The sequence below is a fragment of the Odocoileus virginianus genome, chromosome 20 (assembly GCF_023699985.2).
Source record: "Odocoileus virginianus isolate 20LAN1187 ecotype Illinois chromosome 20, Ovbor_1.2, whole genome shotgun sequence".
NCBI lineage: Eukaryota > Metazoa > Chordata > Mammalia > Artiodactyla > Cervidae > Odocoileus > Odocoileus virginianus.
In genome coordinates this window covers 19943440-19950825 of record NC_069693.1, presented here as the reverse complement: position 1 = coordinate 19950825, position 7386 = coordinate 19943440, and the positions used below count along the sequence as shown (strand labels likewise).

Sequence of the window (7386 nt, the reverse complement as noted above, 5' to 3'; positions counted from 1 at the left end):
ACAGGGACCGAAAAGAAGTTTCTACAGGAAACCGAAGAATCCAGCAGTCTCGTAGAGTGGGCTCATGCCTTTCAAAGGAAGACAGCAACCCTGTACAATTATTTCTCTATAGCTTTATTTAACATTGGTTTTTAGAACTTTTTCCATTCAAAGTCTGTCTCTAATACAAGGCTGTTTACTCCAGATGGAGGGAGCTCTCTCTCATTGAATATCTGCTAAATGCAGAAAGAAAGCCAATACATGGATGAATTAATAGGTTATTGATCAAGATAGATATATGCCAAGACTCACACAGGAGTATAGAGATAAAACTCTAAAGTTTTAAAGTTCTAAACTTTAGAGTTTAAATGCTGAAGTTTCAACTGTAGAGTTTAAAGTTTCTAAAGTATACCGATGATGTATCAGGTTGCTTGAGGGGACCTGCATGTAGGTGGTGATGATTCCCAACTCTGTCCAACTAGCTGCTGGGGTGGCGAATGGGGATGGCACCTCCTCTACACAGGTGGTCCTGAGGACGTTACCTTGCCTTGAGACATGAGTGGAGGTTAGCCTGGCTGGAGGACATCGCATGCAACTGGGTGTCAGTTCTGCGGTGCAGCCAAGAGGTCTCCACACAGCCCTGTGCCGGACTCTGGAGAAGGGCAGGCTCTTCATGCAGGCTGAGTGAGGGATGCAGGCAGTTTTCACAATGGTTGGGACAGAGTGAAAATTACCCAGCTAGCAGCAGAACCTTCTGGAAGGCCTCAGGAGAGCATGTCCAGAAAGGATGCTCCACCTTTTGCAGAGGGCCTTGCTGAGGGTGACCCTCTCCCATGTCATGGGGGATTTCCATGCCCTGCATTGAGTTCTTCCTTGGCTCACTCTTGAGAAAATTTGGGGTCTGAGGCCCACAGCCTGGCTGTCAGGCCTCCGCTGCCTGACAGTAGGACAGAGATTCCTTTTTTGCTCAGTTCAGTTGAATTCTCTCCTGTTCTGCACTTGAAAGGGACCAGGCATCTACATCTGTTTCTCTCCCACTGGACTCTGAGCTCCCCAAACTGGGGACCTAGGAGAGTGGGCGCTGGAGCTCGGCTGGCTCTGTCCATCAGGGAGGTCTGCCCTTAACTGGCTCTGGGACCACAGGCAGGTTCTTTACCCTTTGTCGTCTGTGCAGGGTTGCTTAGAGGAGTAAATGAACGTGGACTTGCAGGGGACACAGGAGAGCGTCTGGCTCTCTAATGTCACAGGCAGGGGCCCCAGAAAGCTGGCTCTGAGATGGGGTTCATGTGCAGGGGGCATACTGGGGAGTGCTCTGGGAATCAGCACCTGGGAAGGGAGAGGAAGGAGAGAGGGCGTGGTGGAGGGAGAGTGAAGCAGGTACACAGACCCAGTGACATCCACAGCCATCCTTGCAGGGAGCGCTAGAGCCAGACTGGTTTTTCAGATTGTTGGACTGAGATGGTGGGGCCTTGACGCTCCTTTGTCAGCAGACTGCAGATGCCTGGAGATGGCATGGCCCTGGCTGAGGTGGCTCTCTGCAGCTGAAGCTATTCTTGAAGGAGCTGACAGCTGGAGGTCGTCTGCTGAGCTCGCGGAAGCTGGAGCAACACGCCCTTCCTTGAAGGGGGTCCAGGCAGGGTGTCATCTGTCCTCCACTGTCTGCCTTTAGGCTTTTCAGGCTCACTTCTCCATTCACATTCAGGAAGCAGCTCCCATAGAATCCTGTGGGTCTTTCTTCCTGAGGGAAACTTAAAGGAGGAAGGCTGAGATGGAGTGAACCCGGCTGCTGGTCTCAGAGTCCCAGCTGGTACCCACCATCTACCGCCTATGAATCCTCGAATGCCCTCAGCCTTGGCCAGCACCTATGCTGGGCTGAACTGCTCACTTGGGGCCATTGCCCAGAATTTCACTTTTAAGTGTGTAAAAGTTTGAGTTTCTGGTCACTATGTCTTTTTCAGAGTCATTGCATTTGTCCATTTATCACCTTAATAGGGCAAAAGAATGCCTCAAGTGCCAAGTAGATCCCCTGATTGCCAAATAGATTCCCTTCTCCCTTCCTTGTGTTCAGTTCAGTTCAGTTCAGTCACTCAGTCCTGTCCGACTCTTTGCAACCCCATGAATCACAGCACACCAGGCCTCCCTGTCCAATGCCAACTCCCAGAGTTTACTCAAACTCATGTCCATCAAGTCGGTGATGCCATCCAGCCATCTCATCCTCTGTCGTCCCCTTCTCCTCATGCCCCCAATCCCTCCCAGCATCAGGGTCGTGTCCAGTGAGTCAACTCTTTGCATGAGTTGGCCAAAATATTGGAGTTTCAGCTTCAACATCAGTCCTTCCAATGAACACCCAAGACTGATCTCCTTTAGGATGGACTGGTTGGATCTCCTTGCAGTCCAAGGGACTCTCAAGAATTTTCTCCAACACCACAGTTCAAAAGCATCAATTCTTCTTTGCTCAGCTTTCTTTATAATCCAACTCTGACATCCATACATGAACACTGGAAAAACCATAGCCTTGACTAGATGGACCTTTGTTGGCAAAGTAATGTCTCTACTTTTTAATATGCTGTCTAGGTTGGTCACAACTTTCCTTCCAAGGAGTAAGCATGTTTTAATTTCATGGCTGCAATCACCATCTGCAGTGGTCTTGGAGCCCCCTAAAATAAAGTCTGACACTGCTTCCACTGTTTCCCCATCTATTTTCCATGAAGTGGTGGGACCAGATGCCATGATCTTATTTTTCTGAATGTTGAGCTTTAAGCCAACTTTTTCACTCTCCTCTTTCACTTTCATGAAGAGGCTCTTTAGTTCTTTACTTTCTGCCATAAGGGTGGTGTCGTCTGCATATCTGAGGTTATTGATATTTCTCCCAGCAATCTTGATTCCAGCTTGTGCTTCTTCCAGCCCAGCATTTCTCATGATATACTCTGCATATAAGTTAAATAAGCAGGGTGACAATATACAGCCTTGATGTACTCTTTTTCCTATTTGGAGCCAGTCTGTTTTTCCTTGTCCAGTTCTAACTGTTGCTTCCTGACCTGCATATAGGTTTCTCAAGAGGCAGGTCAGATGGTCTGGTATTCCCATCTCTTTCAGAATTTTCTGCAGTTGATTGTGTGATCCACACAGTCAAAGGCTTTGACATAGTCAATAAAGCAGAAATAGATGTTTTTCTGGAACTCTCTTGTTTTTTCAATGATCCAGTTGATGTTGTCAATTTTATCTCTGGTTCCTCTGCCTTTTCTAACACCAGCTTGAACATCTGGAAGTTCACGGTTCATGTATTGCTGAAACCTGGCTTGGAGAATTTTGAGCATTACTTTACTAGCATGTGAGATGAGTGCAATTGGGCGGTAGTTTGAGCATTCTTTGGGATTGGAATGAAAACGGATCTTTTCCAGTCCTGTGGCCACTGCTGAGTTTTCCAAATTTGCTGGCATATTGAGTGCAGCACTTTCACAGCATCATCTTTCAGGATTTGAAATAGCTCAACTGGAATTCCATCACCTCCACTAGCTTTGTTTGTAGTGATGCTTTCTAAGACCCACTTGACTTCACATTACAGGATGTCTGGTTCTAGGTGAGTGGTCACACCATCATGATTATCTGGGTCATGAAAATCTTTTTTGTACAGTTCTTCTGCATATTCCTGCCACCTCTTCTTAATATCTTTTGCTTCTGTTAGGTCCATACCATTTCTGTCCTTTATCGAAAACATCTTTGCATGAAATATTCCCTTGGTATCTCTAATTTTCCTGAAGAGATCTCTAGTCTTTCCCATTCTGTTGTTTTCCTCTGTTTCTTTGCACTGATCGCTGAGGAAGGCTTTCTTATCTCTCCTTGCTATTCTTTGGAACTCTGCAATCAAATGGGAATCTCTTTCCTTTTCTCCTTTGCTTTTCGCTTCTCTTCTTTTCACAGCTATTTTTAAGGCCTCCTCAGACAGCCATTTTGCTTTTTTGCATTTCTTTTCCATGGGGATGGTCTTGATCCTTGTATCCTGTACAACGTCACGAACCTCTGTCCATAGTTCATCAGGCACTCTGTCTATCAGATCTAGTCCCTTAAATCTAATTCTCACTTCCACTCTATAGTCATAAGGGATTTGATTTAGGTCATACCTGATACTACACTTGATCTTAGCCAAAAGGCCGAGAAGCGATGATTTAGGTCATACCTGAATGGTCTAGTGGTTTTCCCTCCACCTGACAGTGAGGTCCAATCACCCTGCAAAGATGGTGACTTCCTCTTACCTGCTGCTCCGTTGGCATTGGTGTCTGAAGTGGCCAGGGGACAATCATAGCTTGTGACTAAATGGGGGCTGTAGTTTATCATACTGACTTCCTCTTCTAAGTTTCCCTCAGGAATAAAGACTTCCTCTGTCTTCTGGTCGGAGTGTCCTCCTTTGGCAACCAAGATTTTGAAACTGCAGAGCTTAGAATCACATTGTTCAGGAAGCCCAAATTCTCCCATGGGAGCCTGAGGATAATGGTAAGTCAGACTGTCCTAGTCCACCTCGTGGATCTCTGGACCCATGCATCTTTCATGTTGGGTACCTGGGTTTGCGTTGAAGTCTCAGTGTGTTCTGCTCCCCTTAGGATGGCTCCCCATCCTCACACAGTATTGTCCTTTAATTAGCACTTCATCAGTGCCTTCAGCAGGCTTGCTTCTGCCTTATATCAGGCTGGTAGCTTTCAGATGATACACTGTGATACAACCAGAAGGTCCCATGGTCATGGACCCACCCCCACCTCTCTTTTGTTATAAAATTGACCCCTTGGCCTAATGAGCTATGTGGATAATGAGTTATGTGGATTCCATCCAGATTGCAAACCCTCTGTATGCCCTCAAGAGTGGTGTGGCTGCGGCTTTGTGGACAGAAAAAGGCAAATATATACCCAAGATATGTGTTTATTCCTGTCAGAAGGAATTGCCAGACTTTCCAGGGCAGAAGTAGGCTGATGCGGTCAACTTGCTGGCCTCCAGCTGGCTGGTTTCCTTGGGAGATGGCACTGTCTCTGGATCCGTGTTTGGTTCTATTGCTCTTGGTCAGGTTGGTCAGGTTGGCTGTGGCTGTAGCTTTGGTAAACGCAAGACCGTGCATAACCTCTGTCCCCGCCTCTGCGCCTCTGCTGCTCTTATTGCGCCTGGCACAGCACTGGGTGGCTGTTGAGAGGCCGGCTGGTGCCAGCTGGCCCTGCGTTTTATTTGCTTGACTTTAGTGTACTTTGTATGGTAGAAGCTCTCTGGCAGATATTAATATGATATGAAGGTCTTCATGTTCACTTCTACATTTGGGTGAATCCATGTGCTTCTGCACAAAACCTAGTAACCCTGTTCTTCTAGGTGTTTTCAAATGTTCAGTTCCGTTCAGTTCAGTCACTCAGTCGTGTCTGACTCTTTGCGACCCCATGAACCACAGCACACCAGGCCTCCCTGTCCATCACCAACTCCTGGAGTCCACCCAAACCCATGTCCATTGAGTTGGTGATGCCATCCAACCATCTCATCCTCTGTCATCCCCTTCTCCTCCTGCCCTCAGTCTTTCCCAGCATCAGGGTCTTTTCAAATGAGTTAGCTCTTAGCATCACATGGCCAAAGTATTGGAGTTTCAGCGTCAGAATCAGTCCTTCCAGTGAACACCCAGGACTGATCTCCTTGCAGTCCAAGGGATTCTCAAGAGTCTTTTCTAACACCACAGTTCAAAAGCATCAATTCTTCTGTGCTCAGCTTTCTTTATAATCCAACTCTCACATCCATACATGACCACTGGAAAAACCGTAGCCTTGACTAGATGGACCTTTGTTGGCAAAGTAATGTCTCTGTTTTTTAATATGCTGTCCAGGTTGGTCACAACTTTCCTTCCAAGGAGTAAGCGTGTTTTAATTTCATGGCTGCAGTCACCATCTGCAGTGATTTTTGAACCCAGCAAAATAAAGTCTGACACTGTTTCCACTGTTTCCCCATCTATTTGCCATGAAGTGATGTGACCAGATGCCATGATCTTAGTTTTCTGAATATTGAGTTTTAAGCCAACTTTTTCACTCTCCTCTTTCACTTTCATCAAGAGGCTCTTTAATTCTTCACTTTCTGCCATAAGGGTGGTGTCATCTGCGTATCTGACATTATTGATATTTCTCCCGGCAATCTTGATTCCAGCTTGTGCTTTCTCCAGTAGGTTTCATTGTTATTCTGGTGTGGTGAGGCCAATAGATCAGAAGACTGTTATTGAAAAGATGGTTTGCTACTCACAGTTCCCAAGAGAAGGGGGCTTGCCACACCATGTGGGGCTACTTAGGGGACGTATCATGGTTAGCCAGGAGGCAAAAGGTGAGGGGAAAGCTTGGGTGAGAGTCTTTATCATGGTTTCCATGGAGAGCAACTTGCAAAGCAGGGTAAGCAAGTGAAGCAGGTTTAGGATTGGCTAGTTTGAATAATTTTAGCAAACTCCAGTGTGTAGGCACTGCCTGTAACGTGTTTGGTATCTAGCCGTGGGATGATTAGGGCAGGGGAATATTGGCCCCAGAGGGTGAGAGACCTATGAAAGCCTGGTAAAGAAAGGGGGGGTGGGGCGGGGGTGGTAGGCTTTGGATTAGTTGGTTTACATATGAAAAGCATGCTCAAAGGGAAATTATTTGCTCTTTCTAGGGATCAGCCAGCCTAAGGGTCTCTCCCAGCCAGCCAGAACAAAATTCTCATCTCATCATATAAAAGCAATATAAATACTATATATATACATATATATGTATATATATATATGGAAGATCTCCTGGAGAAGGAAATGGCTACCCACTGCAGTATTCTTATTTGGAGAACTACATGGACAGAGGAGCCTGGTGGGCTACAGTCCATGGGGTTGCAAAGAGTTTGTCATGACTGAGCGACCACACACACTAATAGACTAATGGCTCGCATTCTGGCCCCTGACCATTTAGCCTGGCTATTTGCCACTGCCCATGAGTCCGTGTATATTCTGATCTTTGTCCATATAAAGTAGTTATCCAGGTACACTGCATAAGCTGTCCATGAGAGGCTTTCTCCTCACCACTGTCTTTCAGAGTCCCTGCTGACTCTTTGCAGCGTCACTATCCCTACTCCTAAGTAGGACTATATATAGTGTACCTGCTGTCCATTTTCATCTTTCATCCACATACTGAGCTGAACCACCCATGAACCAAGCCTGAGCTTTTTCTTCCTCTATCAGATGGCCATAAGGGCTCCCCTAAAGTCATAGGGTGAGCTCAGGAGAGTATAAGGTAGTGAATGATGTGGGGGTCGGAGCTACCTGATCACACAACTTGCTCATGTCCTCTGGCCCTGCTGTGCTAGGTTCTGGATTATTGCTGGGCTCCCTTTTCTCTTCTAAATGCCATTTGAAGCTAGTAGATTTTCATGTTACTTGGCATA

General features: G+C 46.4%; 1 pseudogene; it reads right to left on the bottom strand.

The window, feature by feature from the left end:
• Positions 1-4077: 4077 nt before the first annotated feature.
• Positions 4078-4142, bottom strand: LOC139030117 (U2 spliceosomal RNA; annotated as a pseudogene).
• Between the last annotated feature and the right edge of the window lie 3244 nt (positions 4143-7386).